Here is a 16,910-nt window from a genome sequence, read left to right on the forward strand (position 1 = left end):
CTTTCTCTCATTAGGGGCATAACTAGTATCGACTTATGAGAGTAGCTTTTATACTTCATAGTTGCTAGCTCTTTCCACACTAAATGCACAACCAAAACAAACATTTTTCTGTCTTTTTCCTTTTTTTAAGCAAAAACAAAAAATTAACACAAGAAACAAAACTAACTAATCCCTTAAACATGGAACTTGAGTTTTCACAAGATTTAATGTGCGAGTAGCGCAACAAGTGTCTATTGGATAAAAATTCTTAGACATTCAAGTAAAAACTAGACCATGAGAACATTCAATGTTAAAAATTCTCCTAAACTTAAAAATTCAACAATTGTAACTAAGGTAAACTGCCATTGGATATGTGAGCATGTAATTTCAATCAAAACTTGTGTAATATACATGTATAATGTGAACTCTCCCCTCAACCCCCCCAACACTTAAGATGTACATTGTCCTCAATGCGCATGGAAGCACAATAAAAAAAGTATAACATTCAAAGATTATATGTGAAGGTAGGCAAATTGAAACAATACTCCCACGAACTCCTAATGAGTACGTTTGATGGATGACACATCTGAATATGCATGTAAACCGCAAATGCACGTGTGTCAAAGTAATAATACCCCGGTGAGAGGGTAGTCGAATCCACAGGGAATAGTGCTTAGAACCACCAAGATTACTATTTAACTAGAATGAAAAATATGTTGAAAGTGATGTGTGACAACAAACTCAATGCAAATGAAAATAAGAAAAAAGATAAATGAGGCCCAATTAAAAAGATATGGGAGGCAATCGGCGATAAATGGGGTACCCGGATATTGTTACGCCCTAGGACAATCGTTTCAAGTACAAGAAACCTCTATTATGCTTTCTAATTAATGAAATAGTGAGTCGTGAAAATCCTTAATTGCATAATCCCAAATATAAGGTCAACCATGCCTAACTCTATACATGTCCCGGAGGAGAAATCGAACAATCTCAACACCTCGTATTCGTATAGAATTGAAATGAGCTCTAGGGATTCCAAGTGATAAACCCTATTCCTATGTATAGACCTAACCCTTTGGTCCGGGTGAAAGATCCTAGCCACAATTAAGCCCTAGATGCTAAAAATCACTTCAACACTTCACTCCGTTGCACTCGCAACTAAGCTAACGGAAGGTCATCCCTTAGCCTATTCACTCTACTATGGCGCAAAGAACTCTTGGAATGTGGAGGTAGGGATAGATCACACTAGAGGGAAAGGGGATGCTCTGCTACCTCTCCACTCACCCTCTCAACCCTCTTCAATCTATCTTTATCTAACTCTCATGGTGTGTCACTCACTCACAAGAGTTACCAACAAGAACACTCAACCCTACTGTCACTCTAGGGGAGTATTCATACAATCAACCATACAAGATTGGATTTCACAATAAACCCTAAGCCACCGGCACCTCTAAAGATGGGGAAAGGTGGAAGAAAAGATAGGGGAAAAGATGGAGAAAAGAATGTTGAAATCGGGGCTGAAATCAGCTTTTAAAGGGATGGAATAGGGGATCCACACGCCCGTGTGAGCGCCCCTGTGGATTTTTCACTGCAGGCGTGTGGAGTTTCCATGCGCCTTTGTGAATTCTCTATTTTTCTGTTTTTCTCGACGGTTTGTGAACAATCTTTGGTACAATATTCTTGATATGTTTTTGCTCTGATGCGGGAAATTTTTGCTCTGATGCGGTCTTTGATGCAGTATTCTTGCTACAGTATTCTTGCTATAGTTTTTATAAAATTAAAACATTAAAGCACAGACGAAGGAAATATTGGAAATTCTTGGCCTTAGGTTCACCAAAGCATACAATGAATGCATTCTATAAGTACAGGGAAATTTCAACACTAAATACGAAAAATCAATGCTCTAGCTAAAACTTGAATCAAAAAGGCGACAAACTTGAAATCGTGTAAGTATGTGAACTCACTCAAGTCGACCCAAAGTATACTCCTCAAAGTTCTACATATAAGGGACTTATTTATCTACCAAAGGTAACAAAAATTGAAAAAGGGTAGTAGCTTCACACATCCTCTAAGGTAGGCCTTTCCAAAGCGGCCGCTAAGGTGGCTTTCATACATTTTTGAGGTGGTAGCTCTTTCTACCAGGGGTGGTAGCTTTTCAAAAAAATCCCATGAGATAGCTCTTTTATCTCATTAGGGGCATAACTAGTATCGACTTATGAGAGTAGCTTCATACATCATAGGGTGGTAGCTCTTTCCACCCAAGAAGCACAACTAAACAACAAAAATTATTTTTGTTCTTTCTTTTTCATTTTTTTAGAATTAACACAAGAAACAACTATAAACTAGCCCCTTATGCATCAAACATGAGTTTCCAACAAAGTTCAAAGAGTGAGTAGTGCAACAAGTGTCAATCGGGCAAACATTCCAAGAAATTCAAGCAAAAACTAGAGAATGAAAATATTCATTGTTAAAGATTTTCCTAAACTCAAGAATATAATCAATGCAACTAAGGTGAACCACCATTGGCTATGTGAGCATGTATATAAATCAAAACTAGTATAAAAGAGATGTGTGCACTATGAAACTCCTCCCCACACATAAGTTGTACATTGTCCCCAATGTACACATGCATACTCATTCATAATGTAACTCAATTGGATTCGAGATGTGGGAGAAGCAATCAAAAACAATACTCCCCGACTCCTAGTGTTGCATTTGATGGAACTAAGTACTTGGGAGTGTTGTTCCAATGGGTCGTGAAGCCCATACTGACCAAGTGCTTGAAACACCTTGAGTCGTGCCCATGACAAAGTCTCAATTCCCATGATGACAAGACCATCACTGCGCATACACGATGGGGTTTAGTGAAGCTCAATAAAAAAACAAAAAAATAACTCAAGTATATAAAAGATAAGATAATGAATACAACTCGAGATACAAAAATGAAAAATAAACTCGAGAATGAGAGTCCTTTCTGAGTATATAAGTCCAAAATAAAATGCGGAAATAAAAAAATGAGGAAAATAAAATCAAGTGTCGATGTCGCACTCTGGATCCTCTGCTGCTGTTGGTACTAGATCAAAGGGTGCTGGTGGAGGTGGTGAAGGAGATGCTGGTGGAGCCGGGGGTCTACCTCTCAATAGTCGTCGTAAGAAGTCGAAACGGGCCATCATATCAAAATACTGTGCTGACTGTATTGACCACATCTTGATGATCTCAAACCGTAATACACTCACAGTGCTCTCAAGCCTCTCAATATGATCATAGGCTCCTGAAAGGGTACATGGGCCCCCTGAAGTCTCGGTCGCCGTCGGTGCGGAGCTTTCTGCTGCATCCATACCGCCACCGGCGCTCTCAGTGGTGGTAGTGGTTAAAATGTAAGCTCCAGGCCCATATCTACGCACTACTCCCATCATCCTGAGAGTTTCGAGTCCAAGCGAAGAGGGGTTAACTGTCTGATCGGTATCCCGAAGAGCATCACTGAGACCCATCCATAAAATAAGTTTAGTAATGTAGGGACCAACAAATAATACTCCTACTGTCCCGTTCTGGCCCTAGTACTGCATGTACTCCACCACAATGTGCCCCAGATGAATAGGCACGGACCTAGCAATGGAATATAGATAAAGCAGACTCTGTCGGCTTAGAGTACTAGTGTTATCACCTCGGCCATCCACAGATCTGCTAATGACAGCGAATAAATATCTGTAGCTCAGCCGGGACAAACATGTGGCCTTGGATATTCCCGGTTCATGCTACCCCTATCCGCATAAAACCTGGTACGCCTGCTATGGGCTTAAGGTGCCAAAGTAATCTGTTGGTAGATGTCCATACTCCTTAGTTTCTATATATGCTTCGTCGTACAAGCCCATGCGAACTGAAAACTCAGAAATGCTCATAGCAAATTGACGACCGAACATTCTAAAATGTATGTCATCTACAAACTCAAAAGATACTAGCACCTCCAAAGTCAGTGCCTGAAAACTGGCTCTCGTATAGACAACAACCTCTGCCAGCCTCCTACGGCCATCAGCGTCTCCAACTCCCTGATTAACTCATCACCCCGCTGGACCCCACTTACCACACTGAAGTTCACAAACCGGGATTAGCCAAACCTAAGCTCCGATAGCCGCTTAAAATGAGCTTGATATTTAGGATTCGGAAATACAATATGTGCTAGCTCAGGTGAAGGCACCCCAGGACGCTTGCCTTCTTGCCTCCTCAAGTGCGGTGTCATTCTTGCGACAAATGAGGAAGGAACGATCAAATAATACTCAGGAACAACATACTGCAGAATTTCAAATGGGCCTGTGGAAATTACCGCCTGCGTGTCGATCTGCGAGGGTGTGAAAAAGTGCATAGTTGTGCACCAATTCTCCAAAAAAGACAACTTAAAAACTACCCCTAAGGACTTCCCAAACATACATAAGACATTATATCATGAAAAATTGGCACAACTCAAGATTCTCAATCCAATAAAAAAACCGAGGATTTGTGAAGAAAAAGAGGATAAGAAGGGATTCTTGATACAATAGATGATAGTATTCCGAAAAATCGGCACGAAATGTAAAAAAACTCCTCAAAAAACAACGGTAAAGGGTCGAGAACTTGATCGGGGAGTAGTTTTTCGGGGTGATTGGAGATGAAGAAAAAAAGAGAATCCACAAAAGATTTTTAAAGAAAAAAACTCGCGTCTCTTGGAATTACTGCGCATCCACGCGAGTCGTGTACCCCCTCAGGAAAGCTTCAGAGGGGCAGGTGCATGCCCCTGTGTGCTCTCGGGAAAACACTCACTACCTCTGAACACAAATACATGGGCGTCTGAGAAATACCAATGCCCGTGCGCCTGACCCACAGAGGGCGAGCCCTGCGCCCACAGGGCTGCTCTGGACATCCGAGAAAAACTCACTAAGTGTTCCATGCGCCCGTGTGGAAATTCCACACGGGCGTGGGCCTTCACAAGCCCAACTCACAGTGGCAAGCGCACGCCCTTGTGACTTCTCGGGATGAAGTAAGCTCCTCTGTAGAGATTTGCACGGGCGTGTGGAAATTACCCACGCCTGTGCGATCTTCACAAGGTTGCCCACAGGGGCTAGTCCAGGCCCCTGTGTGCTTTAGGGAAAGTCTGCTAATCTTGAAAGGATTTCACAGGCCCGTGTGGAAATTCCACACGGGCGTGCGAGAATTGCATGTTGTTCACAGGGGCTAGTTCACGCCCTTGTGCCTTCTCTGGATGAGATCGCAATACAAAACCATGGGCGTGTGTTAATTCCACATGCCCGTGTGTTTTCTCTGGATGCCTTAGAAAATTCTGCAGGCTCTGCAGAAAATTTTCTAAACATGTTTACACACTCAGAGCCTGTCCCAATATGCAATTTATACTAGTGAAAAAAATGACAAATAGCTCAAACGACGAAAACTTCACCAAATTCACATAAAAATGCACAATGAACTTGAAAACCCACGATAAAAACACAACAGAAATATAAAACATCAAGACACCAACACTCAACAATTTATTCAAGCAACACTAAACTACCAAATTAAGAAAATGGTAAACACTTGGGTTGCCTCACAAGAAGCGCTTGTTTAACGTCACCTAGCTTGACGGGGGCTCAAGCTAAGTCTTACCTCACGGGGGGCTCATAGATGAAAGTCTCCCTCTTACCCATCATTTGGAAACATGATGAACAAAATCTCTTGAGGGTAGAGGTTGAATTATTGGGCTTGGGACTGCCTAGCAATGATTCACCTGGTTTGTTCAGTTCACGCATGTCTCCAATAGCCTTGGAGCATTTCTGGTGGCGTCTCCTAGCCCTCTTCAATTTCTTGAGCACCTTGTTCAAGATCCCTAGGCTAGATGGTACTTCTTCCGTCGAACCAAGCATCATGATCTCTTCATTGTCCTCCTCTCTGTCGAACAAGCCTTCGTATGGATCCGGATTGAACATTTCCTGTATGTATTCATCAATAATCTCATCAGTAGCATCTAGAAAATATAAAGCATCATCAAAATCAAGAGAATGCCGCATGGCTTCTGCAAGGCGGTATGTGAGCATGTCATTTCCAACTCTCAAAGTTAGCTCTCCGCCGTCCATGTCAATCAATGCTTTGGAAGTCCGTAAAAATGGCCTCCCAAGTATCAACGGTACATCTGCATCCTCATCGACGTCTAGCACTACGAAGTTAACCAGAAAAATGTACTTGTCCACCTTGACAAGCAAGTCCTCGATGATGCCTCTCAGATGTCTCACCGTTTGGTCTGCTAGTTACAAAGTTATCCGAGTAGGTCTAGGCTCGCCTAAGCCTAGCTTTTGCAAGAAGATGGATGGCATGACATTGATGCTAGCCCCTAAATCCGACAATGCCATTTCTTCACCTAGATTACCGATATTACACGGAATGATGAAGCTTCCTGGGTCTTTCTTCTTGTTCGGCATGTTCGGCAAGACAAGACACATCTAAGATCACTGAAGCATTCTCCTCCAACTTCCTCTTGTTGGTAAACAAGTCCTTTAAGAATTTGGCATACTTAGGCATTTGGACCAATGGCACAACAAAAGGAATATTGATGTGGAGTTGACAAGGTCCCCTTGCGTATATCCCGCAAGTGCACGGGTTCGTCGAAGTAATAATACCTGGTGAGCGGGTATCGAATCCACAGGGAGTAGGGAATAAAAATACTACCTATTTCCTACATACTCGGCCTCACAACCCTACCTGCATAAAAGTAACTTAAAAATACACATATTACTGTAAAAAAACCGAGAAAAAGTAATGCTTAACATAAGGAATGAGCAGCTTCACATTCGTATCGCACAACCACTTATCAAGCTGCCCCACACTTAAGCTTTTGCTTGCAATCAAGCAAACATAAAAACATTTTGTGTATTAATGAAGAAAATATTGAAAGTGCTTGGCCTTAGGTTCACCAAAGTATACAAAGAGGCATTCTACAAGTGAGGGAAATTTCAACACTAAATGTGAAAAAAATCGAAAACTCTAGATAAAAAAACTTGAATAAAAAGGACAACAAACCCGAAAATCATGAAAGTGTGTGGACTCACTCAAGTCAACCCAAGGTATACTCCTCAAAGCTCTAAGTATAAGGGACTTATTTAACTACACAAGTGACAACAATTTCAAAAATGGTAGTAGCTTCACACATCCTCTAAGGTGGCTTTTCACACTTTCAAGGTGGTTGCTCTTTCTACCCGAGTGGTAGCTTTCACTCATCCTATGAGATAGCTCTTTCTCTCATTAGGGCATAACTAGTATCTGACTTATGAGAATAGCTTCATACTTCATAGGTGGTAGCTCTTTCCACCCAACAACACAAATAAACAATAAAACTATTTTGTTCCTTCTTTTCATTTTCATCATTTTTTTTAATTTAGCACATGAAAATAAACCTAACTAGTCCATTTAACAACGAACATGAGTTTCCAATAGAGTTCAAAGAGTGAGTAGTGCACTAAGTGTAAATCGGGCAAAAATTCCTAAAAATTCAAGCAAGAACTAGAGCATGAAAACATTCAATGATAGAAATTCTCCTAAACTCAAGAATACAATCCTTGCAAACTAAGGTGAGCAGCCATTGGCTATGTGAGCATATAACAATCAAGAACAATAGAAAAAATGTGTGCACTATGAAACTCCTCCCCACACTTAAGTTGTACATTGTCCTCAATGTACACATGCAAGATCACTCAAAAATATATATATCATTCAAAAAGCAAATGTGGGAGAATCAATCAAAAACAATACTCCCCTAACTCCTAGTGTCGCGTTTGATGGAGCTAATTCCATGGGAGTAGTGTACCGAAGCGGGTTGAGAGGCTCACTACGGCCAAGTGCCTCGAGCACCTTGGCCGTGCCCATGACTAAGTCTCAATTCCCGGGAAGACAAGACCATGCACTGCGCATACATGAGGGGGTTCGGTGAAGCTCAATAAAGACAAAAATAACTCAAGTGTATATAAAAAGATGAAGCAATGAATACAACTCGATGATGCAAAAAAATGAAAATAAACTCGAGAAGAAGAATCCTTTACGAGTAACCAAGTCTAAAAATAAAAATGCAAAGAAAGTAAAAAGAAAGAAAGAGTCAAATGTCGAGTGTCGCTCGAGCGCCGAGTCTTTGCTAGCTGCTTCTTGGTGAAGCACATAGTGGGTCTCTGGGGTGCGGGGTAGGGGATGAAGGTCTTTGGAGGAGGCGGGGGAGCATGAGGAGTCCTCGGCCGCAATACAAATGATGAGGCGACGTCTCGCTCTAAAAATCTCTTTGTAACATGTCGAAGCAGCGCCATGAACTATGTGTATTGAGTAGACTGCGTAGCCCTAATCTCGACAACCTCAGCTCGGACCACCCCTATAGCATTCTCGAGCCTCTCAAAGCGATCATTGGCTCGAGATGGTGAAAAGCTATACGCCTTTGGGGGGGGTGGCTCCTGCGCCCTTTGGAGGTGCCTCGATCTCCATCGTTCTTGGTGAGGGCTCGGGAGTGAGGGTGAGATGCTCGGCTTCATCACCCTCATCCTCGGCTATCTCTGGATGGTAGTACTAAAGCAAAAAAACCCATGTCCGAACCCGGCGGACCATGCCCATCAACCGCATCGTCTCTAGACTCAAGGGAGGCGGGTACACTCGTCTTCTTGGCCCCCTGAAATCGAATCCAAAGAGACCCATGCCCATCACTAATCTCGTAATGTAGGGGCCCGAGAAGATCGCTCCTGGTCTAGTATAGTGTCCCTGATGTCTGATGTACTATGCCAGGATGTGCCCTAAGTGAATCGATGCAGCGTTGTACCATCGAGTACAAAGTATGAGTAGCTCCTGAAGGCTCGGGGACACCGAGTGCTATCACCACGACCATTCACAGACCTACTCATAATGGCATGCAAGTATCATGTATGCGGTCGGGAAAGGCACGTGGCCTTGGACACCCCTGGCTCGTACTGACCTTGACCATATAACACTCTGTAAGCTCTCTGCAGGGTCAAGGTTTCGGGGTAATCAGTCGGTAACTGTGCATACTACTCTGTATCTGTGAATGCCTCCTCGTACAAGCCAAGTACTAGTAAAAACTGTGTAATGCTCAAGCTATGGTGGTGTCCAAATACTACGAGGCCGAATGGTGTCCACAGCATGCCGAAGCTCGCATACGATCTATCAAACTCAAATGATGATAGCACCTCAGTGCAAATTCTTGGATGGCTGGCTCTCTAATCAGTCGACAGCTACTGCTAACCACCTTACGAAATGAGATCCTCGATCTCATCGAGCAAACTCATCTCCATCTGTGAGATCTCGCAATATAGTCATGTCTAAGAATCGAGTGCCCCCAAAAGCGAGCCTCGACAAGCTCATGCGAACCCTATGCTCGGGATTGCAAACCCCATGCCCTCGGGACTAGGAGATGACTCACGTGGTCTCTTATCGACTTGCTTCTTTGACCTAGGGTGCCATAATCTGCAAGATTTTAAACGAAATTGATCAAACAAGTTGATAAACCAATGCTTTGCGAAATCCACGCGTCGGGTGTGGAATTTCCACTGCGCCCGTCTTGAGATCCACGGGGCGTGAGAACCACGCGACCACGCTTCAAAAAAATCCAAAAATACAACTCAAAAAAATGCTTCTAACTTCGTTCTAGACATAAATCATTGTTCTAATTGAAGAAAGCGAACCATTTACAACCATATTAATCGATGGAAACATTGAATTGGCAAAAATCATGAGAAATAGGGCTTACCGACGAGATGGGAAGAAAAAGTCAAGAATCGGCCCGGAAAACCTGGCTAAAATTCTCCCAAATTGGCGCTATGGAATCGGAGAGTGATGTGAAAGTGTTTTCAGACGAATAAAAGTTGTGAAGGGGGAGAGAAACTGTTCTTCTTTTACAGAAAACTAACGACCCTTGGCATTCTGTGCAACCACATGGGCGTGTGTTAATTATCCACGCCCGTGCGTCCTATAGGAGAGCTTCATAGAGGCAAATTCACGCTCCTGGGCGCTCTCAAGAAAAGCTTTCATTGACTCTGAACAAGTTCCCACGGGCGTGAGGAAAAGACCCACGCCCGTGCTTCCGACGTACAGGGGCAGCTGCACGCTCCTGTGGTTTCCCTGGACATCCGAGAAAAATAGTAAGTGTTCCACACGCCCGTGTGGAAATTCCCTACGGGCGTGGACATTCACATGCCAAACTCACTGGGGCAGCCGCACGCCCCTGTGTCTTCTCGGGATGAAGAGAACTCCTCTGCAGAGCCTCACACGGGCATGCGGAAATTACCCACGCCCGTGCGTGGTTCACAAGGTTGCCCACAGGGGCGAGTCCACGCCCCTGTGTGCTCTCGGGAAAATCTGCCCAACTGTGTAGGAATTCACACGCCCGTGCGGAAATTACCCACGGGCGTGCGACATTCGCATGGTCATTCACAGGGGCAGTTGCACGCCCTTGTGCCTTCTCTGGATGGGCTCGTACTATGTTTTCTCTGATGACTTAGAAAAAATCTGCAGGCTCTGCAGAAATTCTCTGAACATGTCTACACACTCAGAGCCTGCCCTATTATGCAAATTTTACCAGTGAAAAACATGAAATAGAACCCAAACGACCAAACTTCGCCAATTCCTCATAAAACACACGATGAATTTTAAAAACCCACAACAAAATCACAGCACAAGCATCAAAAAATTAAGACACCAACACTTAACAATTTATTCATGCAAACAAACTAAAAGATAAGAAAACAGTAAACACTTGGGTTGCCTCCCAAGAAGTGCTTGTTTAACGTCACTAAGCTTGACATACCTTGCTTACCTCACGGGGGTTCATGAATGAAGGTTGCCCTCTTACCCATAACTTGAAAGCATGATGAGCAAAGTCTCTTGAGGGTAGAGGGTGTTCTATCAGGCTTCAGACCACCTAACAATGGTTCATCCAACTTTCTTGGTTCATGTACGTCTCCATCAGTCTTGGAGTGTTTCCGATGGCGTCTCCTAGACCTCTTCATTTTCCGAAGCACCTTCTTCAATATTCCCGGGGTAGATGTTACTTCTTCAGTCGAACCAAGCATCATGACTTCTTCATTTCTCTCCTCTTGGTTGAACAAACCTTCATATGGATCTGGGTTGAACATTTCCTGCATGTATTCATCAACAAGCTCATCAGTAGTGTCTAGAAAATACAAAGTGCCATCGAAATCAAGAGAATGTCGCATGGCTTCAGCAAGGCGGTAAGTGAGTTTGTCATCTCCAACTCTCAATGTGAGCTCTCCACCGTCCATGTCAATCAATGCTTTGGAAGTCCGCAAGAACGGTCTCCTAAGTACCAAGGGTACATCCGCATCCTCATCGACATCTAGCACTACGAAGTCAATGGGGAAAATGTACTTGTCCACCTTGACAAGCACGTCTTCGATGATGCCTCTCGGATGTCGCACCGTTCGATCCGCCAATTGTAAAGTCATTCGAGTAGGCCTAGGCTCTCCCAAGCCTAGCTTTTGGAAGAAAGTGTATGGCATGACATTGATAATTGCCCTTGAATTCGCCAATGCCATTTCCTCACCTAAGTTGCCGATGTTACACGGAATGATGAAGCTTCCCGGGTCTTTCTTCTTGTTCGGCATGTTCTTTTGAAGCACCGCCGAGCATGAAGCATTTAGCACCACTGAAGCACTCTCCTTCAACTTCCTCTTGTAAGTTATCAAGTCTTTCAGGAACTTCGCATACTTAGGCATTTGAGCTAATACCTCTACAAAAGGAATGTTGATGTGGAGTTGCTTGAATAAACTCAGGAACTTCTTATACTGTTCATCCCCTTGGTCATTCTTCAATCTAGAGGGATAAGGGATTCTTGGCTTAAAAGGTGGGGATGCCCCCTCTTTCTCTTTCTTTGCTCCCTCCTCAACCTCTATAACCTCCGGTGCATGTTCTTTTGGATTCTCACTCGGAAGCCTCCCTTCAACCTCACGACCACTTCTCAAAGTGATGGTCTTCACATGTTCTTTAGGGGTGGTTTCCGTATTGCTTGGTAAACTTCCATGTGGCCTTTCGGAGAGAGACTTCGCAATTTGCCCAACTTGATTTTCAAGGTTGTGCAAAGAGGCGGTGTGGTTGCGAAGTGTAGCCTCGACTGATTGAAACCATGTATTTGCAGATTGAACAAATCTAGCCAAGTACTTCTCTAAATCCGTCATTCGGGTTTCCAAGCCTGAAATTCTGTTTTCCACTTGAGGGGCTTATTGTTGTTGTTAGAAACCTAGTGGCCCCATGGCCTTTTGTGGTCCTTGATTACTCCATGAAAAGTTGGGATGATTCTTCCAACCTGAATTGTAAGTATTTCTATATGGGTTCCCTTGAGGTCTCATGCCATTACCTACAAAGTCAACATTTTCCACTGAAGAAACATCACCAATAGAGATCGGGCAATCAGAGGGAGCATGTCCTCCACAACAACCGGTGCAGTTGGTCATGGCCGCAACTCTATTCGAAGCTATGAGATATAGCTTTTTACTCAGACTCTTTACTTGCGCCGCCAATGAGGTTACCGCATCAATTTCATGGAGACCGACCACCTTTTTCTTCTCCCTAGCATTCCATTGGTAACTATTTAACCCCATTTCCTCAATTAATTGACGAGCCTCATCGGGAGTTTTGCTACCTAAGGTACCTCCTGCTGCCGCATCCAAGAGTTGCCTTGTACTCGGGTTCAAACCATTGTAGAAGGTTTGAACAATCATCCACTCTGGAAATCCGTATTGCGGACACTTTCTCAGGAGCTCTTTGAACCTTTCCCATGTCTCGAATAGAGACTCCAATTCCAACTGAACAAAGGACGAGATCTCATTCCTAAGCTTTCTGCGATTTTTCCGGGGAGGAAAAGTAGCGGGCTAGAAAAGCTTCTACCATCTCCTCCCATGTAGTGATTTATGCTCTAGGTAATGAGTGTAGCCACTGCTTCGCTCTCCCCTCCAAGGAAAATGGGAAGGCTCTCAATATGATGGCATCATCCGTAACCCCATTTATCTTCAGTATGTCGTACACCTCGAGAAAGCTCTCTATATGACTATTTGGATCTTTATCAGCCAAACCGTTGAATTGTGCGGACTGCTGCAGCATATGGATGAATGTCGGCTTTAGCTCAAAGTTCTGAGCTGTAATCGGGGGATGCACAATACTCGATTGTGTTCCCAATCTTGAAAGATGCGGCATAGTCGGATAGTGTTCATTTGTTTCTCATTACGTTACTGCCATGTTTTTCGATTCCTCTCATTCCAAATCAGCTGAATTATCTTTGTTCTTGCACGGGTTCTTTCCCTTTTTATTCTAAGTGTACGTTCAAGCTTAGGGTCTCCTTCAATCAATATTGATGGATTCTCTCGGGTCATAACCTGGAGCTACACCAAAAAGAAAGAAAAAGAAAATCAGAACGATGAAAGAATAAGAACATATGAAATAGAATGTGTGGTGAAATAGCTAAGAAAACAAAGTGCAAAGTATCTCTAAACGCCTACTCCCCGGCAATGGCGCCAAAAAAACTTGACAAGGTCCCCTTGCGTATATCCCGCAAGTGCAGGGTTTATCGAAAGTAATAATCCCGGGTGAGCGGGTATCGAATCCACGGGGGAGTAGGGAATAAAAAAATACTTAATTTCGATTCTTAGCTATGTAAAAGATCAATGATGATGAGTGTGATAATGATTCAATTATCAACAGTAAAAGCAACAAGTAAGAGAGCAAAAGTAAAGAAGGGGGGTAAGGCAATCGATAAAGAATCCTCTATTATGCTTCCTAATCAATGCTATGGTGAGTCATGGAAATCCTTAATTACATAGTCCCAAATCTAAGGTCAACTATGCCTAACTCTATACATGTCCCGGAGGAGAAATCGAACAATCTCAACACCTCGCACTCGCATAGAGTTGCAATGAGTTCTAGGGATTCCATGTGATAAATCTCTTCCTTAATATAGACCTAACCCTTTGGTCTAGGTGGAAGGTCCCTAACCACAATTAAGCCCTAGATACTAAGATCACCTCAATGCTTCACTTCGTTGCACGCACAACTAAGCCCCAGCGGAAGTTCATCCCTTAGATCATTCACTCTATTATGACCACAAAGAACTCGAGGAACGGAGGTAGAATCTATCACGCAGGAGGAAAAAGGGGACGCTCCTGTACCTCTTGACTCACCCTCTTAACCCTCTCCAACCAAGCTTTGTCTAACGCTCATGGTGTGTCACTCACTCACAGGTTACCAACAAAAACTCTCAACTCTAGTGTCACTCTAGGGGAAATGTTAATACAATCAAGCATTCAAGGTTGGAACTCACAATAAACATAAATTTATTGAAAGCATAATAAAGAGGTTCAAAAGAAACAAATACATCATAAGGGTTCACAATACCCGAGTACCTACTAGGGGTTTAGCTCTCCATGGAGCTAAGTACAATCAAAAGAAATAGAATGTAAAAAGCAATGAATCCATAAAAGAAACCCCTCGATGGTCATGTCGATGGTCTTGTGGAGAGTCATCCCAGTGGAGTAGATACGATCGCCTTCTCTGCCCCTCTGATAGTGTCTAGTAGACACATCCCGATGATGAGCCTGGTGATGTAAGGTGATCAGTACTTGTGTGTTTGACAATGCTCCCCGCAAGTGCACGGAGTTGTCGAAGTAATAAATCCCAGGTGAGTGGGGTATCGTATCTACAGGGAAAAGGGAATAAGAATACTTAATTTGCTTCTTAACTATATGATAGATGAATAGTGATATATGTGACAAGATTCAATTCTCAAAAGTAAAGCAACCCAAAAGAGATTAAAAGTAAAGAGAAGGTAAGGTAATCAATAAAGATGGGGTACCCGGGTATTGGTTCGCTTAGGAAAATAGTTTCAAGTGCAAGAACTCTCTATTATGCTTCCTAACTAATGTAATGGTGAGTTAGGATGGTTGATCACCGGCAAGTGTACGGGGTCGCCAAGTAATACCTTGTGCAAAAAGCCCAAGGATCATATTTCACGGGGCTAAGGAGCTCCTACTACTCCTCCATCACTCACTTTCTAACATTACAACTCAAGCATGGTATACTACTCTAATACGAGCAAGAATGTAAATAAAAACATAGTTATAGTAATTCCAAGGCAAGCAAGAAAAATCACAAGAGCAATGATGCTAAGAATAGGCCTAGGGATGAGGATTCCCAAAAAGGGGTCATCATGATATAAGGATGCATAAAAAAATAAATGGCAAGGGTGATTTAGACCGATGGACCTCAAAAATTATTTCAACCCCAATTTCTTGGCGGCTAAACTCTAATCCCTGTACAAATGATGACAAGGATCTCTCATTAATCATATTTCTACGTTTGCATTGAGTACAAGGAGATCACGTGATATGGATGCACTTAACCTAAGTTTATCCTCATGGTTCGGGAGGGCCTACCTACATCCAATTTCTCGGCATGTTGGTCAAAGATTACCCCTTTTAGCTCATTAACGATCTAATACATGCGAGTAGGTCACATCTACGTGTACAACTCAAACAAGAACTAAGGATTTCTTCACATAATAGTTCTAGGCATGAAACACAATGAACCAAACCATAAATGACACCAATGCACTCCAAATGTAAATGTAGCATCCAAAATACATGATGAACCCCCCAAGGTTCACCTACATCCAGTGGCCTTGGGGGTCTAGTGTGCCATCATACAAACAAGCCTATTAATCTCAACAAAAACAAGAAGTAAATGCATAAATGACACTCCCTAGTCCGAATGATGATGAAGAAGGAAAAATGCCGGCCGAATGACGCTTCCTCAAGCCCAAGGAAAGCCAAATACTCCTCCTACTTTGATGATGAAGCTTTCCCCTTTAAATCTAGCCCTTGATCTTCCCAAGCCTCAAGCCACAACACTCTTCAAAATAACCTCTTCCTTTCTCCTCTTCTTCGTAAGTGCTGGCTGCCAAGTATCCTCCCAAGTCTCTCCTCGAAAATCCTCCTCTATATATATCACTCATCCTCCCCCAAAATGGCCTCCATCCCTAGTGGTATACCACTCTCTATGAGTTCAATCCCGGGTGGTATACTCCTCTCTATGAGGACCTCATTCAGGTGGTATACTGGCTCCATGAGGTCCTCATAGAGCTCCTCACTGACATTGTTTGGTGTAGGCAAACTCCATAAATGCACTTAGAATAGTATCTATACTGGCTCAATGAGCATCTCATTGAGCCACTATGCCTTCAAGCAAAACTTGTTCTCTTCATTAGCTACAGTAATCATCGCAGGCTCTATACCGGGCAGCATTGAAGCCGTTTGCCGTGATTAGATTCATGACTCGAAAACCCACCAGGTGCTACAGTGGTAGCTACAGTAATCTTGTTACAGTACCACTGCTACAATATTCCAACTATAGTACTTTGCTACAATAAATACGATACAGTACCATGACCTGGTTTTCTTCTCTTTTTCGCCCAAATCATATCTTCGTGTCCTCCATGTCGTTTTCGTGCCCTACAAAACAAATAACACATGATTATGCATAAAATGGGTATCAATTCTTATACAAATACATATACTAAAATACGTACATGTAGACACTTATCAAATATCCCCACACCTAAGCATTTGCTTGTCCCCAAGCAAACACATCATGAAAAACATAGATAATGATAAGAGGCTAAATGTATTACCTCCGGCTCAAATAAATACAAGACTCTACAAGCATTGGAAAATGATAAAAAAAATAATGAGTTACAAACATTAAGTACAACAAAAAGATCTTGTCTCACTTCCTATATTTCTGTGCCATGTGTGTGAACCTTGTATTTCATCTGCCCTGACCTGGTCCATCCTACTGACTTCAATCAGTACAGCTCTAGATGCTAATCACTCCACATGCAAGAGTACTCAGTCTTAAAATGCTAA

At 42.9% G+C, this 16,910-nt stretch overlaps 1 non-coding gene across 1 annotated transcript; it reads left to right on the forward strand.

Annotated features, from left to right (window-relative positions):
- The first annotated feature begins 12,729 nt into the window (after positions 1-12,729).
- On the forward strand, positions 12,730-12,836 carry LOC120279799. Its single transcript, XR_005542100.1, has one exon. It is a non-coding gene; the product is annotated as a small nucleolar RNA R71 (small nucleolar RNA).
- Positions 12,837-16,910: the final 4,074 nt, after the last annotated feature.

The sequence above is a fragment of the Dioscorea cayenensis genome, chromosome 16 (genome assembly GCF_009730915.1).
Source record: "Dioscorea cayenensis subsp. rotundata cultivar TDr96_F1 chromosome 16, TDr96_F1_v2_PseudoChromosome.rev07_lg8_w22 25.fasta, whole genome shotgun sequence".
Lineage (NCBI taxonomy): Eukaryota > Viridiplantae > Streptophyta > Magnoliopsida > Dioscoreales > Dioscoreaceae > Dioscorea > Dioscorea cayenensis.